This window comes from Leguminivora glycinivorella, chromosome 21 (assembly GCF_023078275.1).
Source record: "Leguminivora glycinivorella isolate SPB_JAAS2020 chromosome 21, LegGlyc_1.1, whole genome shotgun sequence".
NCBI classification, from domain to species: Eukaryota; Metazoa; Arthropoda; class Insecta; order Lepidoptera; family Tortricidae; genus Leguminivora; species Leguminivora glycinivorella.
In genome coordinates, this window is record NC_062991.1 from 3,434,981 (window position 1) to 3,456,932 (window position 21,952).

Genomic DNA, 21,952 nt, shown 5'->3' on the forward strand with positions numbered 1-21,952 from the left:
AGTTTTTTTGTTTTCATCATTTTGGCTAAATTCATACTTTTGCATTTTTATTTCAACTTTTTCTGTATTAATTTCATCGATTAGCACTTTTCGTTATCGAGTCGAATTTTGTCGCTGACTTCGCATGTTATTGATAAAATATAGTATTATTTTCATAAAACAACTTGTACCACATTCACCAGTTTTGGATAATCTTAACGATAGTATAAAAGAGTAAGAAAGTCTAATAGCTACTGAAGATGAAGCTTAATCTTCTGCAGCCTTGAATCTGCTGTTTGCTATAGATATCAGATTATCTAAGGCAAACAGAGATAATTGGAAAATGCCTAAGTAATTATTTATAGCAACCAAACATTGCTGTGTCAACAAGGCTCTAGGACAGAAGGGTTATAGTAATTTTGGATACTTGAGATTTTTAGAAGCTAGGTCTACGTTACTGGTGAACGCGTTGAACCTTCGGAAGCCTGTAGGCACTCCTAAGACATCTTATTTCTTAATGCTATAGTTGTGGTCTAGCCTTTGGATCTAGTTTGTTTTGCGCGAGCGGTCTTTGAAATTGATTTCTCCAGCGGACCTATCGCAGAAATGGAGGCACTGTATCTTTCCCGCAAGACATAGATACTACCCAGGCTCTTTTTAATTACTACAATTTGAAAAAGGAAGATGGCCTATCCTAACGCGGATAAGGCTTCTCCTGTAAGTACATCAGAAGGATTATAAGGATAATATTGTTAAGTGATATGTAGGTACAAATAATGTCATCATTTTTTTTTTTTTCAAATTGTACCTAAGTCTTTTTGAATACTTACCATAAAACAGGCTATAAATTTAAGCGTCATCCTTAACCCAGTTCTCAGATACCGAAACACAATTCTATACGCCACTTCTTAAGTAAAACTCTTAAGTTGTTGTTTATACTTGCTATGTTGTTTCGTGTATTGAGGTGTGCAATAAAGAGTATTTGTATTGTATTGTATTGTATTGTAAAACCTTTCACACACGTACTTTAAAAAACACTATAAACATAAAGACTAGTCTCACTTCAGTCGCAAAAGTCAGACCTGAAGATATTTTAATATATCAGTCATCACCAAGTGTTTCTAAAAATAGCATTTTAATAACCTCTTTATTGACACTAACCAATCGTCATTCTAAAAATATCACACTAAACTATAGAAAATGTATTGTGAAAACTTAAAGCAATTACAACACTTAGAAAATTACTAAGAAAACTGGTTTTCTTAAACTTTTTTACAGTCGTTTAAAAAAATGCGGTCATCACTGCAACTTTCACGATTTATAACAAAGAAAGGCAAAAATGAAATCGCGGGAGAACTGTTAGTATGTTTAAATACTGAAAGATATACGCAGTACCGAGATACCTTTCAGGACTGAGATACAGTGGCAAGAATAGCATATATTACTACCAATTAATGGAACGGCCTCATCCAATAAAAATGCTGATGCATAAAAAGTATCCGCTTTAAACTACTCGGAACAACAAACAATGAGTAACAATTATACGGAAATAGGACTTTCTAATTATTTATTTTAATTAGATTATACATTAAATTTTACAAAGTCATGTATGTAAGTCATACTGACGACCGGTCTGGCCTATTAGATAGTATTTGTATATATGAATCGTTGTCCATGTACTTCACACAAGGCTTAGTCAATCTGTGTAAGATATACCTATACCAGCTTTTGCCCGCGGCTTCGCTCGCGTTAGAAAGAGACAAAAAGTAGCCTATGTCACTCTCCATCCCTTCAACTCGTCGCTCCGTTTTGCCGTAAAAGACGGACAAACAAATAGGCACACACACTTTCCCATTTATAATATTAGTATGGAAGTATGGATTAGATTGTACAAAGGCATGTATATATAAGTCAATACCTATATCCTAGTTACGAGTCAACGGGGGTTGTGTAATAAATCTAGGAACAACCACTTTTAAACCAAATACATGAAATAGGGCTCCATTCAAAATCAACCCTGTGATTTTTTTAAAGCAATACAGTACCTACGTATTACGTAAGCTAGTAACCAATGAAGACGTGGTTGGACTGTGTGAGAGATGATAATTATGAAACGAAAGCAAGTTAATGATGAGATGACAGGTGAAAGAGATGTATGGAAATTTATTTATTTATCTATTATAAATGGGCTTACTCTTGGCCACAGACTAGCCCAAGGCAAAGACGTGGCCTACGATGGAGTGAGCTCGCCCAGAAGATGCCTGTTCACTCTTGATTTGAAGGTTGCCGGGTTAGATGAGCTCGGTAATATAGCCGCCGGCAAGGAATTCCACTCCTTGGCAGTGCGCATAAGAAAAGAAGAAGCAAAGCGCTTCGTGCGGATTCGAGGAATATCTACCAAGTAAGGATGGAGACGGGCCGTAAAAATAAATAAATAAATTCTAATAAAACATTTTTTCGACGAAACTATGAGGGTTCCTAGTTGAAGTAATTGCCCACGGACCCCTAAAAATGAAGATAGTCGAATTGACCTGATTGTACAGAGGAAAGCCAGAAAGCTTCGTCTACAGAATAGGCGCTCAACAATTTTATTCAAGAAGTTATATCGTCACTACTTTTAAAAAAAACTTGTATCTTTGTCTGTCAATGAAAAGAAAATTGTAGTAAGTATGTATGGAATGCATATAGACTTACTGCGTTTTAACTTTGAGGAACAACGTGAGATACGAGATTTTTTAAAAGTAGTGACGATATGTGTGTCGCTTAACTTCAAAACTGGGTAAATCCATTCTGCTATAAGGTTGATTATCTTTCAGATCATATTGTATTTTTTATATATTCAACCCTAAAGCAGAATGGATTTACCCAGGTTTGAAGTTAAGCGACACATGTATCCATATGTACTATGTAAAACATTTTCATACGCGTACGAAAAAACCAGTTTAACCAGTATCAATTTTCAGGGCCTTCATTATTCGTGTCTCCTCCATTATATCCTCAATTCAGAAATTAGCAAGTACATAATGGAACGAACGTTATGTTACACATCTCTGGCTCCATATAGTGAGCATATCAAAACACGCGATCAAAGGGAGTAGTGTATGCTGTTCAATGTCAAGGCAGAGGATATGGTGCTAAATAACTTAGTTAGAGTCTGATTGTACTAAGACTACTAAGGTTTTGTCATGGACTTTCAATAGGGACTGAGCTCACACTTTTTTTGTCATACTAAATTGAACTTTATCACCGGTGCACAAAGGCGTTCTTGTCAGACTAGAAAAGTGTGTCCACATGAGAGGGTCAAAGTTGGGGCTGTTGTCCCTCTCGCACGTGTGACCAGTGTTAAAGAGATTACTATAGTAGTAGTATTTTTACCTGTATGATAACTGAGTTTATAAATTATTTTTGTATTATATCGAGGCAAGGGTATTAATACCTTGTAACGAATTGGTAAGTCATTATTATGAAGCCATAAAACCAAAGATTTGCTCAATTAAAAAAAACCTTTAACTGGGTATTAGTAGATTTGGTAGTAACTTTGAATATTGACTGGTATCCCCTAAGTATGACAGTGATGACGTCATTCAAATGATTTTGACAGTGGCAATAAGTGCGAGAGGGACACAAGCCCCAACTTTACCCTCTCATGTGGACACACTTTTTGGCCTAACAACTCAATCTAGCTTAATATATCTAAATCTATGGGTTTTGTAAGGTTATGTTTAGGTATTCTTTGAGAGCCTCTATAGTAGTACCTACTTATTAGTAATCACTTTATTGTGTATAACAGATTTATATGGTGTAAATATACCATATACAGGAACAGAGGTACAACGGCGAACTTATCCCTATAGGGATCTCTTCCAGCTAACCTTTGAGAAGAGAATACAATGAAGGTCAGAAATAAACTAAAATATTGTTCATAGAAAATGTAACTAAAAATACATTTATTAAACGGAAAAAGAGAACAGCGCCCCCAAATGGTTACTTAGTAGAAGTAGAACTAAAAATGATTCTAAAAAGTCAAACACAAAGTAAAATTCAGCTATGGCAACCATGCATTTAAATATTGACAAACTGTAAAAGTGTTCGGCCAACCAAGGATTACAGCTATCTCAAGGGACGGGTTTTCTCAAATAAGGCCGTATTTCACTGTTTACACAGATAATCTCATAATAGCCATAATCCTGAGCCTTGGACGTCACGCGCTAGCGTCTAGTTTTAAAGCGCATTAAATGGTCCTTGGTGTAAATATACTATGTGCTCTTCCAGTAGTGCGTCATATAAAAGCGAGGAACTGTTGCGAAATATACGAAAAACAGATAAAGATAGTTTTGGGGTTTTATAGTTCAATATCTGGGCAACCGAGCTTCGCTCGGTTCTGTTTCGTATCCTTGACATGTGTCGCCATCTAGTTCAAAAATGAATAGTACCTACATCGAGCGAAAGAATTCTCAGCCTTAACAACACAACTACTCCACACGAGATGGCGCGCATTTCGCCACAAAAACTCAAATAGTGTATTTTCTATTCGTTTTAGCCTTGACCTGTGTCGCCATCTAGTGTTTGCAATAAACAGTACTTACATCGACCGAAAGAATTCTGTCTTAACAGTACAACTACTGCACACGAGATGGCGCGCGAAGAAAAACGCATGAAAACTCGAAAATTCGCGTTTTCCGGGACCTAAGGATAAGTTAGACCGATTTTTCACCCCCAAAAACCCCCACATAACAAATTTCTGCGAAATCGTTAGAGCGGTTTCCGAGATCGTCAGTGTAAATAAATATATATATAAATAAATAAATAAATATACAAGAATTGCTCGTTTAAAAGTATAAGATAATGTAGGTACTAGCAAAGAGGATTGAGTATTATAGAGAGTTACTGTCAAAGTAAAATGTGTAACACAGTGCATAGACTGCCATCTCTCAACACAGGCTTAAAACTTTTGAACCTCAGTTTTGACAATTTGGCCCATATTCTTAGCTTGATATATGTTAAAATGTCAAATATTTTTATTAGCGCCATCTAGCCGAGCGTTCCCCAAAGGTGTAACGCCATCTTGGCCAGCGTACCTTTTTCATTATGGTTTTGATGTACGTTTTTTTCTTAGACTTTATATGTCTATACGGAGTTACATATGTCTTTGGTACTAGCAAATTCTGTTTTTTGGTTATAACTGACTAGATAAATGACATAAATGACCCAACTCTATGAAATGTTGTTAAATAAAGAGCACGGAGCTCTTGCGTCGTGACTCGTTGCTCTTCGAAACCAATAAGGCATTTATATGCAGCAAACCCCTTCACGGCCTCAAGGCACTACCAAAGCCAATTGTTCATTAAAAAATCATATAATTTTAATGAAGTTGGAGAGAAAAAACACCACAGGCCAGGCCATTTTTTTCAAAGTTGTCTACCCTACCTTTTTCGTAAGATGGGTATTTTTTGCGCGATTCATACTTAGATTCGCCTGTGTGGTGACGGGTCGCCTGTGTGGTGACGGGTTAAGAATTTCACCACCCCCTTTCTTCCCGTGGGTGTCGTACAAGGCGACTATGGGATATGGGTTAAATTGTTGCGTAGGCGAGAGGCTGGCAACCTGTCACTGCAATGTCACAGTTTCGTTTTCTTTCAACCCCTTATTGCCAAGAGTGGAACTGAAGCTTTAGTAGTTTCATGTGCTCTGCTTACCCCTTTATGGGATACAGGCGTGATTGTATGTATGTATGTATGTCATACTTAGAATCGCGAGGTCTTTCGATCCTGATAGGAGAAAAAAAATGTCACAAGATTTCCATACATTTTCCAAACCTTCCATTCCGTTACCGCCATACAAAATGTATGAAAGAATGGTAACGGAATGGGGAAAAAACCTTGAGACACTTTTTTTCTCCCACTGGTATTGAAAGAGCTCGCGATTTTGAGGAAACCACATTTTTCAAATCCAAAAAGTGGGGTGGTCAACTTTGAAAAAAAAAATGGCCCTTGAAGATCGATAATATGCTTCATGAAAGTGTACAGGATGGCATAAGATTATTAGGATTCTGTTTAATGTACTTGGTCTATATTCTCCCTACTCATAGTGTTGTGTTCCTGCCGGTGAGTAAGGCTGCCAGAGCTCAACGAGGGTGCGGTGTGCTGATGACGGGAGGACTTACGGAACTAACTTGTTCCGTCTATTGTCCTTTGAGGCGTCGGCAACCCGAACCCTCCTTAGAACTTGTACGCTCCTCCTGCGTATTTAACACAGCAAAAGGGAGTGTACAAGTTTCTAATGGGGCAACGCGCATGTGACACTCTTTGAGTTGCAGGCTTACGTTACGGTGACCGCTTTCCATCAGGCGGGCTGTACGCTTGTTTGCCACCGACGATTTATAATTTTTTTTTGCTCAGGGTGTTAAGGAGGGGTGGGAGGAGGTTACCAAGCTACCCGATACCGGAGTCAATGGAGGAATATAATTCAAGGCGTACCCCTGCAGAGGGTAACAGGATTTAAAGAAGAGATATTTTTTTCTATGTCTATTGTCTATGAGCGATATGAATTAGCAGTTTGGTGTCGACAACCATAGATAAATAGAATACTCTTTATTGGCACACCTCAGCAAAAGATACAAAAAAAAGATACAGTGAAGACAAAACAAATGATTACAAATAGAAGCAGACAACAGGCGGTCTTATCGCTAAAGAGCGATCTCTACCAGACAACCATAATGCAGTTTTCAAGGTAACTTGTCTGGTTACGTATTATTCCCATAACCCATACTATACCATGCCTAGGTATTCTTATATGTCATATTTAATCTAGCGCCAATCATGTCCCTGTTAAATAAATAGACCCACAGTAAACGGCCATAAATCTTCTCCATAGGTCTTTGGAAAGAGACAATTAACGTGACATAAGCAAGAAAGAGACAACGCTCTACAAAGAAGAAAAAACCGGCCAAGAGCGTGTCGGGCCACGCTCAGTGTAGGGTTCCGTAGTTTTTCGTATTTTTCTCAAAAACTACTGAACCTATCAAGTTCAAAACAATTTTCCTAGAAAGTCTTTATAAGGTTCTACTTTTGTGATTTTTTTCATATTTTTTAAACATATGGTTCAAAAGTTAGAGGGGGGGGACGCACTTTTTTTTCCTTCAGGAGCGATTATTTCAAAAAATATTAATATTATCAAAAAACGATCTTAGTAAACCCTTATTCATTTTTAAATACCTATCCAACAATATATCACACATTGGGGTTAGAATGAAAAAAAATATCAGCCCCCACTTTACATGTAGGGGGGGTACCCTAATAAAACATTTTTTTCCAATTTTTATTTTTGCACTCTGTTGGCTTGATTGATATACATATTGGTACCAAATTTCAGCTTTCTAGTGCTTACGCGGTTACTGAGATTATCCGCGGACAGACGGACGGACGGACGGACGGACAACATTATCTTACATTTTAACTTCTGTTTAGCAGAAACGTCTGCAATCGATGCCACTAGGCTTAGAATAAATTTAAAAGTGGAAAATGTCTGCCTTGGGTGAGACTTGAACTCACGGCCTCTGGATCAATATTCCAGCGCTCTGCCAACTGAGCCACCAAGACTTCAACCAAGCCAGCGAAATTTTCCACTACTAAGGTTAATGGGACCCGTAGCGACATCTACCGTAAGAGTGTTAATTATCTTACATTCCAAGCATTGGTACTATCCCGCTGTTCCACTCAAAACTTCCTCATTCCGGTTAGTCCTCCCACCACCAGTCTGGACCGGGTCTAGTCCTAATTAGTCTATATTAAGCCCTAGGGAATGCACCGCTAAGAATAGCCACGCCCACGCTTCAGAGCATCTAGTTCACAAAAGATCGAACCAACATATGTATCGAATTCATCTTGATCCCTAGATCGCAGTGACACTAAGGCCTCCTCACATCTAGCGTCTCACGAGCGTAGCGTCGGGCAAATTGTATCGAAAAAGACGCCGCGTCGACGTCGACGCGGCGTCAGGCTTTGCCATGCAGTTGGCCCGATCCGACGCTACGCTCGCAAGTCGCTAGATGTAAAAAAAGAAAAAAATTGCCATTTGCATTGCATTGTCAAGAGGGCGCTGTTAATTTCATGTATCTAGTGACAGTTCAATATAATATGAGAAAATAGTTTTTTTTTTAATTCTGCAACATAACGCGTAGTTTAGTAAACGGAATAAATCACAATGTTGATGATACAAGTCGAATTTGTTCGAACAACAAGGTCAAACTTGTTAAAATATATTTGATTGAATTAGCCAAACATATGGTTAAAACAATATGTGTCATGTTGTTTTCATAAAATCGACTTGTTGATTCAAATGACGAGTAACTTGTAGAATGTACTAGTTACACTTAACAAAATCTAATTTGTTGTTTGAACCAAAAAGCACGTAGGCGCTACTTTAACCAAAACATGTTGAACGAACATGAAAACTGGTTGTTTTTTCTCTCAGTGTATATTTCTGTTTAGGCTTTATAAGGTAATTTTGCTTTTCGATTTGTTTTACCTACATTTGTGGTCTCGTAGTCACATTTACACTGGCTTGGTAAGATGATTTACGGGATATGCACGTTGAACAAGACACAGTCTTTAACTCCTTAATGAGTCTGATTGCATCACGCAACTGAGGTTACATTAATAGTTGCATTGGACTTTTGCATACTGCACATTGCATTAGGGCATTTTCAGAATTTGGGACCCTCCAATTAGCGTAAGTTGTTTACCAAAATTAACTCACTGTCAGTTTTGTGACGATAATTAAGCATTAAATTTCAATTAAAATATTGTTTTTGTGTTAATTACATAAGTTTAAGCGAAAATCTACATTCAGAATGCGAAAAAAAGTTAATTTTTAGTCAGATTTTATGCTTAATTGTCGTCACAAAACTGAAAGCGAGTTAATTTTTGTTAACAACTTATGCTAATTGGGGGGACCATAATTCAAAAATGCCCCTTAGGATAAGAGTGAAAAATAGTCCATTACGATAAGCTAAGTTTTGAAAAAAAAAAAAAAAAAATGATGCATGCAACGGCGTCGAAATATCGCGAGCTCAACTAAAACTAATAACCTAACCACAAAATTAAAATTTTGAAAACCCCCCGACCAAGTGGACCGATTTTCATAAAACATGGCTAAGAACACTCTCGACTAATTCAACTTTCAAACGAAAAAGAATAAATCTAAATCGGTTTATCCGTTCGGGAGCTACGATGCCACAGACACTTCAAACTTATAACCGAGACACCCGGTCGTTTTTGCGCCGGGGCTTCAACCCAAAGAGAAAATCAGCATCATAAGTATTTAATAACAAAATAAAGAGTACTGTTAACTCGATTGAAAACAAAATCAGCTGATAATCCTAAACGACCTTGTGGCCGATTGAACGCGGGAAGTATTTACATAATATTTACATATTACATAATGACAGCGATAATCGGTAGAGTTAAGACTGCTAAGAGTCACGCGGATTTTACCGCTTAGTATTTTCACACCGATGCATTATCTGATCCGATTCGATATCGGATGTGGGAATCGTAGGCCCGTAATCCTCCTTGCGTTATCCCGGCATTCGCCACGGCTCAGGAGAGGCATGAGAGCCAGAGGTCCACTTTGACAACTATAAATATTCAATTCAATTCAATTCAAAACCTTTAATGTCATAAACAACACATAATAAATAAATATTTTAGGACATTCTTACACAGATTGACTGAGGCCCACGGTAAGCTCAAGAAAACTTGTGTTGTGGGTATGGGTACTCAGACAACGATGGCATAATGAGGATCGCGCTCGTGTAGAGATAGAGACTAATTCTAGTTTTATTTGTGACAGATGTGGAAGGTTATGCCGATCACGAATCGGGTTATATAGCCACAAGCGCCGCTGTCGCTAGATCAGAGACGCTGCTTAAATCATCTGTAAAGATGTACAAGGCCTGATGATGATGAAACACTGTAATTTTAAGGACTGTAAAGCGCGATATGGCAGCTTTTAACATAGATCACTCATGGGAAGACCTAGCAGCAAACCGCGTCGAGTGGAGGGCCAGCCTTTAAGAGGTCGTGAAACCCATGACAGGTCCTGGTTTCAAAAGTTAGCCCATGCGGATCGCACTCGTGCGGGCCCTAATTCTAGTTTTATTTGTGACTGATGTGGTAGGTTATGCTGATCACGAATCGGGTTATACGGGGTGTATTTTGATAGCGGGTCAGTAACGGCAGCTATGAGATCCCGTAGTCCTACGTGAAAATGGTCTAAGGAGACCATCCATCGATTTCAAATTGATGATTTTTCGTCAATTTCGGGATCTCATAGCTGCCCTTAGTGCTGCAAAATACTTCTGTATAGCCACAAGCGGCGCTGTCGCTAGATCAGAGACGCTGCTTAAATCATCTGTAAGGATGTACAAGGACTGACGATGATGACTAGACCGAACTATTTTATTTATTTTGTAACTTCAAAAATTAGTGAATTTGTGAATGTGAAAGTAAAATACTTATTATCATTTTCACTGCCACTATTTTAACGGGCATAATTATTATATTGAATAACGAATGATTTTGCTCAATTAAAGTTTGCTAACGACTATTGTTTCGTATATTATAAAAAAAGCACTAAACGCTTTCCACTTTTAATAATAATGTGAACTTTGTATTCAAATATTTACAGTTCAAATTTAAATAATAAAAGTCTGACTAAAATATGCAAAAAAATGTGCATATTAGGAAAAATAAATCATCACTCAAAACGAACAAACTTAGAGAAGTTTCAACTATATGTAGACTTACTTAAGGTTTAGATTTATTCCTTGCTGTCATAAAATGTTCGCGCATTAGTTAAGAGTTGTATAATGACAGTCGTCTATTATAAGTGAGTACATAATTCATATAATCGCTACTATTATGTGTTTATGGGTGCACATAAATTGTTATTTCGCTTATTTACGCAGGTAGGTTGTTATGCACTGGTAGACACATGGTAAAATAATAATATCTAGTTATCTACTACCGCCTCTTAGGAGTTGCGGACGGCTATAAGCTTTGCTGACTGCTCACTATGAGACAGACCGTTTGCTTGTTTGCCACCGTGTATAAAAAGTCATGGCCAGCGAAAACCGATCACACCGGTAGCCGGAAAAAACCGAACAGCAAGTTCGCAGCTCCGACAAAATTCAACGCATCCAGTGTGCACAAGCGTTTTCGCAAATGCAAAAGCGGATGTAAAAGAGGGCGCCTTAGTAGGTATAGGATATCGGTTGTTCGGTTGTCGATAGTCGATTTTGACGACTGGTCTGGCGCAGTCGGTAGTGACCCTGCCTGCGCTGCGGTCCCGGGTTCGAATCCCGGTAAGGGAATTTATTTGTGTGATGAGCACAGATATTTGTTCTTGAGTCATGGATGTTTTCTATGTATATAAGTATTTATATATTATATAAGGTCCTAATTTATTAGATGCAGATATTTTTACTATATATATATTAGGACCTTATATACAGGGTGCCCGGTAATTAATGGACAACCTTTTAACCACCAAGAGGGCACCTTATACTGGTCCAGAAAATCGACATTAAGGTTTAGTAAAAGTCGCCTGGTTTTCGAGATTTTCACACTTTTTAAAATTTCAGGTAGTATTAGAATTTTAAAAAGTGTGAAAATCTCGAAAACCAGGCAACTTTTACTAAACCTTAAAGTCGATTTTCTGGACCAGTATAAGGTGCCCTCTTGGTGGTTAAAAGGTTGTCCATTAATTACCGGGCACCCTGTATACACCGTGTTTCACTTAACACTAAAAACCTGAAAACAGTTTGTTCAGAATCGAGAGTAGAATCGATTGAGCTATATCTTGATGGGGGTAATATTTTTTGTTTAATTTGTATTATTAGTTATTTTTTACGTGCCCATTTTATTGTATTCGTAATGCGACATTGTGTATATCGCATTGCTAGAGGTTGCTTACCTTTTTCAGTATTTAGGGGTATTAATACTGGCTGGTTACTTGGACGATACTTTTTCCGTTACGAGTTTGACGTTGTTTGTCAGTTTAATCTTAATGTTTATCATAAGTCATAACAAATTGAACTCGTACCTAATTACAACCTTGTCATTTTGAATGTTGGGTTTAAATTTGCTTACCGCGATTACCTGTCCAATTTGAAGTTTACTGTGACAAAGCATTAAAGTGGTTTAGAGTGACATCTTAGCTGTCTATTGGTCAACCTTATGTCGTTGCAGTAACGTACACAAATAAATAGTTTTAAAGTGTATGATGGTAGTTAGCAATTATTTTATTGAGCGTAGAGTTAAAAGTCGAGTAGAGCTGTACAGAAAATTAAAAATTAAATTTAAAAAAAAGTAAACATCAGATTTAAATACGAATACTCTAGATGAGTTTAAAAAAATAAAAATCAGTTGGGGTGTCTGAGGTTTTGAGTGATACCGGAAACACGTTGTATAAGGTCCTAATTTATTAGTTTCAGATATTTTAACACATGATACTTTACATTAAAATAATTAACTTTAAATATAAATTAAGAAATCTTTTCATGTAACTTTTTTGATTTCATTTTCCTAACAAAAAAATTAAATATAATTTCGTCTAAAAAAAATCATCATGTGCATTATCACATGTCACAATAACACTGTCTGTCATGTCAACAATTGTTTGTTGTAAATGTCGTAAAGGTTCGGCGGGAAAACTGCACATGTCATTGAAGTGGCCAGTTACAGTTAAGTGGTACGTAAAAGAGGTACTAGAATCTGTTCAATGAGTTTTCATTTAATAATCACATAAACAGGGTGTTTTTTCGTAGCAAATTTGTTTTTCCGTTTTCTCCAAAAAACATCGTAAAAGCTATAATGTTTCACGGTTTAATATACTCCAGAGACCGAGTACTATCAGCTGTAAAAATATCTGCATCTAATAAATTAGGACCTTATATAATCCATCCATACTTAATATTATAAATGCGAAAGTAACTCTGTCTGTCTGTCTGTCTGTCTGTCTGTCTGTCTGTTACGCTTTCCCGCTTAAACCACGCAACCGATTTTGATGAAATTTGGAACAGACAATCTTTAGACCCTGAGACAGAACATAGGCTACTTTTTATTTCGAAAAAAAGGGATGAAGGGGTTGAAAAAGAGGTTGAAAGTTTGTATGGGATTTCTTAATTTTAAATGATAAAACCATGAAACTTTATATTTTAGCACTTGATAAGAAATCATTAAACATATATTTAAGTCACATACAGGTCGAACGCGATTAATTAACATTATTTTTACCTTTAAAATAAACATGGTGGGAAATAAACATTAACTAAAAGCGGGTAGATTATATTTATTTGTCTACCCCGAATATTTATATAAATTAATATCGGGTAGTTTTGTGTTGTTTACATCTCCGGTGACATTTTGCTGGGACGTCAGTCTTCCGCGACCACGGCCAGTGCAACCTGGCCGAAACGTTGGGAAAAAAGGTAAAAATAATGTTAATTAATCGCGTTCGACCTGTATGTGACTTTAAATATGTGTACAAAGCGCGAGAACTTAAAGTGTTATATCATTAAACATCTTGATAAGGGATAGGGATTGTAATGTCTCTCTATTACGCTATATACATTGGGTTGGCTCGCCAATACACACCGCACGTCCGTCCTCTATCTCACTCGGAGACCGACTGCCATATGTACTCGAGACACCTATAGGTACACTACATCCCTTTCTTGTTTTAATTTTTTTTATTTATTTTTTTTATTTATAAATATTTAAATAATAGGTCAATTTAGTTTTAATTCAAATACTTGCCATGCTGTGCCGTGTATCTTTTTTTTTTTTTTTTTAATGTACTACTTTTCTTCTAATTGTCTGCCCACTTTCGTCATTCCTAACTTGATCATCTCCGTCTTTACCACTTAGTACTGTATGTGAAGTAGTGTTATAATTAGGGATTAATTTTCTATCTTTAGTCATATGTTTAGGACATTCCGGTCTGAGGGTTGACTCAGAGCGGACGCTGCACCACCACCTGCAGTGTATACTCAAACATACTTGTGTGTTTTATTAACTACAATTCCTAGATGTCAGTCTCATTCTTTCTTCTTTAAGTCTGTTACCTTTTCCAATTCAGACTGTTTTGAAAACTAGATTAGTACATTATTATTTTTTTTAAATATTTATATACATATATGAGTGTTATTTTTTTCTTCAATAGCATACAATATAATTGTACAATGCAAGCATCGCACATTTCTCGCGTCAGCATTAAAATTAATATAATTATGACTTGATTAGAATTGCTTTGCATTGCTTGATTGCATTTGCATGCATTTAGTTATGTTTTATTGCAAATAAATAATGATTGATTGATTGATTGATTGCTGTATTTACGATTACGCTATACATCGATTTATGCATTAGTTTACGTTTTTACGTGCTCCTAGCTAGTACTCAGTATACCTTGGTTATCAATAAATTTATAAGTGTATCAAAAATCAGTGTTTCTGTCAAGACTACAATCAACCATCAAGAATCATATCATCTAAGGTGTACGGCTCGTACAATAATATTTCACTAATTTCATACCTTTTCATGATTTACATTTTTTTAATAGGTCGCTTGTCAGGCGTCTAATGTATATTAGGTAATTATTGATGATAACTGATTGTATCGGCCCTATACTTCATTATATGCACCTATTATTGCTAGTAACTAGTAAATAGTACATGTAAGTATTTAGTTATAGAACCTAATGTATCTGGACCCAATTGACCCAATTATACTAACATCCGATTTATATCTACACAGTATGTATATATTTTAGATAACACTTTTCTTTTAAAGTACTTTATTAACATCTTTTTATTATTATTATTATCTCTTTATCTATCTTAAGATCTTAACTCTTAGGCTAGGCTATTTTATAATATGATTATTAAAGAAATTACAAAACCACTTTTTTTTTTTTTTTTTTTGTTGATTAGCGATTGACCATAGTCACACCTGATGGAAGGTGAAGACATAGTCGAAGATGGAGCTCACCGATTCAGTAATACTTAGCATATTCACTTTTATCTTAAAGATACCGAGGTCGTATTTTTCTGGGAACATCTATGGTGGGAGTGCATTCCATTCCTTTGATAAAATATTATCTAAATTATTACCCAAATATTATCTTCTTGATTTACTTTCTTTGCGCTGTTAACCGAACAAATCAGCATGCCCATTTACAAGGCATCAAGTCATACTGAAATTGACCGGAGTAACAGGAGTAACAGAATACTTATACAGCTCACCGAACTACGAGGTAGTTTAGTAGGTAAGCACAGTGTTTCTCCCAAGGTACCACGATTTGATTTTGTTTTTGCAGCTGTGTCTTTAAATTCCTGCAGAAGATGTTATATCTTGACAGACTCAGCGTTTATTTATGTGTCACACAGAGAGAAAAACAACTAGATTTCATGTTCGTTCAACATTTCTGTTTCTTATTTTTTTTGTTAAAATTGCGCCTACGTGTTCTTTTATTCCAACTACAAGTTTGATGTTGTTAAGTGTAACTACCTTCTACATTTTTTTTAAAATGCCATGTCGGTGGCAAAGGCAAACAGTTATAGGGCCTCCTAATTGAAAGCGGTCACCGTAACCTATGGACGCCTGCAACTCAAGGGGTGTCACATGCGCGTCGCCGACCCATTAGAAACTTGTATACTCCTTTTTTTTTAGAACCCCATACTGTAGTTCATCGGGAATACCTTGACATAGCTCATTCCACAGCCGGAGCGTTCGTGGGAGGAATTATTATTGATTTTTTTTTTTGAACCAATGTTTTATTTAAACCAACAAGTCGATTTTGTAAAAGCACATGTCACATATTGTTTTAAACATATGTTTAGCTGATTCAATAAAATATATTTTAACAAGTTTGACCTTGTTGTTTGGGTCGTACAAATTCGACTTGTATCATCAATATTGTGATTTATTCCCTTTACTAAAATACTATTGTTTCAAACAGATAAACACGCAACAAGACGAGTTTGTTAGATTCACAAGGCAAATTTCTCTCAGTTGTACCCTTAACTTCACATCCGTCTATCAATCCATTTATATATAGAATCATGTTCCCTAACCTCTAAATAATGTGCATTGTAGGTAGTTAGGTACCTAGATAATTGACGTGAAGCATTGAAATTTGTGATTATTTAACATTTTACAATCACTACAGACAAAGCTGATTCAGCCGCTGATTGTTGTCCTTTTGTTCATTTTCTTGACCAGACGAAATAAGGTCACTAGTGAGATTTATTTTATAAATTTACAAACTTAGGTTACTAGTTCGCTTGGAAAATCTTTAATATGTATTCACGAAAGAGAGACCACATTTCAATATCCTCCCGTGAAATTACGCAAACAAGTTCAGCATTTTTTTTTCTATATTAGTTCAATAGAGGCTCAGAGATCCATTAGTTTATTTGTTTTAACTGGACACCTGACTTATATGAGATTCACCTACATGAATCTCTGCAGTATGTACCTATTACCCTAACTGATAACGAGTACCTTCAGTAGCAATATATTTTTGTAATGATTTTCAACTGACGTAGATTGTCTTTGAAAATCTATCATAGATCAACTTAAATAGGCATGTCTTTCTCTTGAGGTCACCCATACCTGACAAAGCCTTGTTGACTGTAAGCAGAGTTAGCAACTTGTTTTTTTTTCCGCGTTGTTGAAATGTATCAAGCGTTCGCTTAATTTTATTCAATTCAGCTGCACCACTACGTGTTTTTATATACAATGCAATGTCAAACCAATGCACTGTCTTTTTTTTTTCACTCTTTTCACTCTGATTGACGTTAGCGGCATCTAGGTATATAAAGAGTGCTCTTTTCCAGCGCTCCCACCGAACTCCTACTGATGTAGGATCACCTTCGCTGTCAAATGCCTCCAACGACAATTAATATGCCATACTGGACTTTCTTGGGGCAACCTGTACCCAATCAATTTAATGATTCTAACTAACACAAGTCAAAATACCTATATACTATTGAAAATATTTCAACTTATGCTATCTCAAAGTACTCAGTCATTGTACTTGAGTGTTTTACTGGGGTAGTTGTCTCAGACTCTCAGGCACTGGAGGCCTTGGTATTTTTTCTTTCATATGTGTAATTTATTTCGGTTTCAATTTAATGATATTTATTGACCGACGTCAATCTACTATTATGACAATTGAAGGCTCAGATAGTATTTATCATCTGATCTAAGCGTCAATTAAGCGCACGTTCAACCAGTATAACCGTAATTTACTTCGTGTTTAGGTTATTATCATTAAGCTGATATTTGCAACAATTCAATGTTCAGTTTTTTTTTTCGTATTGCTATTTAACTACTGTTTATAACAATTTAATGATCAGTATTATCTGCTGTATCCAACTTCGCAATTTAATGTCTTATTTTCAGCCACAAATGGCATAAAATCTCTTAGTATTTAAGTGCCAATTAAATGGTCGAAACTAAACAGTGCAAGTACAAACTTGTATGTACAGAGTGGACCTCCATGTGCTGTTTCCAAATTCGCAATTTAATGCCTTATTTTCAGCCACAAATGGCATAAAATTTAATAGTATTTAGATGCCAATTAAATGGTCGATACTAAACAATACAATTGAATGTGCAGAGTGCACCTCCATGTGCTGTTTCCAAATTCGCAATTTAATGCTTTATTTTCAGCCACGAATGGCATAAAATTTCATAGTACTTAGGTGCCAATTAAATGGTCGATACAATTGAATGTACAGAGTTGCACCTCCGTTTAATGCATCTTTTTTTTTCTGCCGACTTTACTGACAAAGTAATTTAATACTCAGATGGAAACTGCTTATCATAAGTGCTTCAAAAATGTGTTTTTTTTTTTGTTCTATACCGTGTTTTTTTTTTCCGTTAAATTTGACACGTCGTTATGTTCATTATCAAGAACCATCCTGTATATCACTTTTAGGTAAATATGCAATAAAAAATGTTCATCCTTTTCATACATAATAAATTAATTTATTATTGTGAGAGACCCTTAAGAATAACATTTAAGTTAGAGTCAAGTGATTGACTGCATATGTCAAAACAAATAACATTAGGAATTGTTGTGTTCAGCACTTTTTTTTAACTCGATAAACGATAGAATTACGACGCTAGTTTCTTAGATAAATTAATTGTATTTGATGTAATGAATCTTTTTTTTTTTTTTTTAAGTTAACGTAATCCAATAACAACAGGGTGTATATTTCTTTATTTATTATAAGTAGGTATATTTAGCACTTAAAGTGAACCCATCTGGTTTTCTGGTTTTTAAGTAATTAAATACTCAGATAAAACTGCTCGAAATCGGCGTTAGGAATGTTTACGTAAGTCAATCCGCGACAAGAGTATTAGTCACGATTTTATGGCATGTTCAATCAATTCAAGATTCACGTTCAAGTGATAATCTATCTCTAAATAAGTGTTACTTTCCCGACATATGCATAGATCCTTTCATTTGCAGATGTAGTTCAAATAACCACTTAATGAAGTCGTGACTTACGTTACTTTTACGTAAATTCACCCCTGTAAGGAAGTATACTTAGGTAAGTATTTATCTAGTTTGTTTTGGTTTTCACCTTACTCTCAAACATCGACTAATGCTACCATAGGACATTTAAGTGTGATGGTTGTATGTAACATTTTATCATTCAAGTAAATGCCTTATTTAGGTAAATAGCTTAACCATTCATAAATTTAGCAACATCACATAATTTTGTGTATTAAACCAACCAACAGGTAGATGATAACTTCACTAATTAAAAATAAATATCATTTCTTTTGGTTGGACGGAAATTATTGTAATGATTCCGGGCTGTGATTTATGTAATAAATCAATTTTATAAACCCACTACACATAAACTGAAATAACATTTTGGTACCTAAAAACATTTTGCAATCTAGATAGGTAACCAAACTGTTTACTAGGTAGGTAGGAGCCACACATCAACACCTGTATAGGCATGACAATCTAGGAAGGCTGGCCGTATGTTGACAATTACCTCAAACGTTTTATTAATTGCATCGTTCGGTTACCTGCTTAAGGTTTATATTCGCACGGTTGAAAGAAATAACATTTCATTTATTTTTATTTGGTTTTGACTTAATTCTTGAAAAACTGCCTTTATAATCATTTCGCTTTGTAGTATTTAATGAACACTTTCATTTAGCTTCATTACGTTTCGAAACTACTAAGAATGCCAGTAATTTAAAACGGCAGGTAACCAAACCTGTTTACAAAAAGATAACGGTGCATCATGGCGCATCGTTACTCGATTTTATAGGTTATGTTACTTATGTTTCTATCCCATCTTTTCCGAATACTAGATTCACGTGGTAAGTACTTGCTTTTATCCTCGTCGCCACTTGTAATGTCTCTCTATTACGCTATATACATTGGGTTGGCTCGCCAATACACACCGCACGTCCGTCCTCTATCTCACTCGGAGACCGACTGCCATATGTACTCGAGACACCTATAGGTACACTACAGGGATAGTGATAGGGATAGCGATAGGGATAGCGATAGGGATAGCGATAGCGATAGCGATAACGTTAGCGATAGCGATAGCGATAGCGATAGCGATAGCGATAGCGATAGCGATACGGATACGGATACGGATAATATGGGTATCGTTAGAGGGATACGGATAATCGGTCGGCGGTCTCTTACAATCAATGTGCTCTAAGACGATCGTTGTTTGCTTGCTTGAAGATTACGTTTGCGATAAGTATAAGCAAAATGTAAAAAATTGTAAGGGATAATAGAAAAAAGTACTTTTTATTTATCCACCGATCATAGTGTCTAAATACGGGCTATGTGGGATGTTTATAAAGGTTTCCCCAGCGTATATAGAATTACCTACGCTGTGGTCGATGTGTAATATTTCTACAATCATTGCAAGCAAAAGTATTATGTGCAATCGAAATAATCGCAGATAAATATACCTACAGAGAAACCTACGGTCCCTACGGATCCAAATGAAAATCTTAATGAATACTTTTATTACGCGGGCGAAGCCGCGGGTAAAAGCTAGTATATAAATACTTATATACATAGAAAACATCCATGACTCAAGAACAAATATCTGTGCTCATCACACAAATAAATTCCCTTACCGGGATTCGAACCCGGGACCGCAGCGCAGGCAGGGTCACTACCGACTGCGCCAGACCGGTCGTCAAAATCGACTATCGACAACCGAACAACCGATATCCATACTAAGGCGCCCTCTTTTACAGCCGCTTTTGCATCTGCGAAAACGCTTGTGCACACTGGATGCGTTGAATTTTGTCGGAGCTGCGAACTTGCTGTTCGGTTTTTTCCGGCTACCGGTGTCATCGGTTTTTACTGGCCATAACTTTCTTATACACGGTGGCAAACAAGCAAACGGTCTGTCTCATAGTGAGCAATCAGCGTAGCTTATATAGCCGTCCGCAACTCCTAAGAGGCGGTAGTAGATAACTAGATATTATTATTTTACCATGTGTCTACCAGTGCATAACAACCTACCTGCGTAAATAAGCGAAATAAGAACTTATGTGCACCCATAAACACATAATAGTAGCGATTATATGAATTATGTACTCACTTATAATAGACGACTGTCATTATACAACTCTTAACTAATGCGCGAACATTTTATGACAGCAACGAGTAAATCTAAACCTTAAGTACCTAAGTCTACACAGAGTTGAAATTTATCTAAGTTTGTTCGTTTTGAGTGATGATTTATTTTTCCTAATATGCACATTTTTTTGCATATTTTAGTCAGACTTTTATTATTTAAATTTGAACTGTAAATATTTGAATACAAAGTTCAAATTATTATTAAAAGTGCAAAGCGTTTAGTGCTCTTTTTAGGGTTCCGTAACTTTCGTAGTCAACTAGGAACTCTTATAGTTTCGCCATGTCTGTCTGTCCGTGCGTCCGTCCGTCCGTCCGCGGATAATCTCAGTGACCGTTATCACTAGAAAGCTGAAATTTGGTACCAATATGTATATCAATCACGCCGACAAAGTGGTAAAATAAAAAGTGGACAAAATGCTTTGTTAGGGTACCCCCCCCCCTACATGTAAAGTGGGGACAGTTTTTTTTTCATTCATTTTTTAAACATATGGTTCAAAAGTTAGAGGGGGGGCCTCTAACTTTTGAACCATATGTTTAAAAAATATGAAAAAAATCACAAAAGTAGAACTTTATTACACTTTCTAGGAAAATTGTTTTGATAGCTTCAGTAGTTTTCGAGAAAAATACGGAAAACTACGGAACCCTACACTGAGCGTGGCCCGACACGCTCTTGGCCGTTTTTATAATATACGAAACAATAGTCGTTAGCAAACTTTAATTGAGCAAAATCATTCGTTATTCAATATAATAATTATGCCCGTTAAAATAGTGGCAGTGAAAATGATAATAAGTATTTTACTTTCACATTCACAAATTTACTAATTTTTGAAGTTACAAAATAAATAAAAATAGTTCGGTCTAGTCATCATCATTAGTCCTTGTACATCCTTACAGATGATTTAAGCAGCGTCTCTGATCTAGCGACAGCGCCGCTTGTGGCTATACAGAGGTATTTTGCAGCACTAAGCTATGAGATCCCAAAATTGACGAAAAATCATCAATTTGAAATCGATGGATGGTCTCCTTAGACCATTTTTACGTAGGACTACGGGATCTCATAGCTGCCGTTACTGACCCGCTATCAAAATACACCCCGTATAACACGATTCGTGATCAGCATAACCTACCACATCAGTCACAAATAAAACTAGAATTAGGGCCCGCACGAGTGCGATCCTCATTGTGCCTTATTGCCCGTTGTCGGGCTAACTTTTGAAACCAGGACCTGTCATGGGTTTCACTTCACGACCTCTTAAACGGC

At 36.3% G+C, this 21,952-nt stretch overlaps 1 protein-coding gene and 1 non-coding gene across 4 annotated transcripts in view; both read right to left on the minus strand.

Moving 5' to 3' along the window:
* LOC125237376 (chloride channel protein 2) overlaps positions 1-21,952 on the minus strand; it is a 129,055-nt gene that overhangs the window by 43,494 nt on the left and 63,609 nt on the right. The window lies entirely within an intron of this gene.
* Positions 7,505-7,577, minus strand: Trnan-auu. The gene has a single exon. It is a non-coding gene; the product is annotated as a tRNA-Asn (tRNA).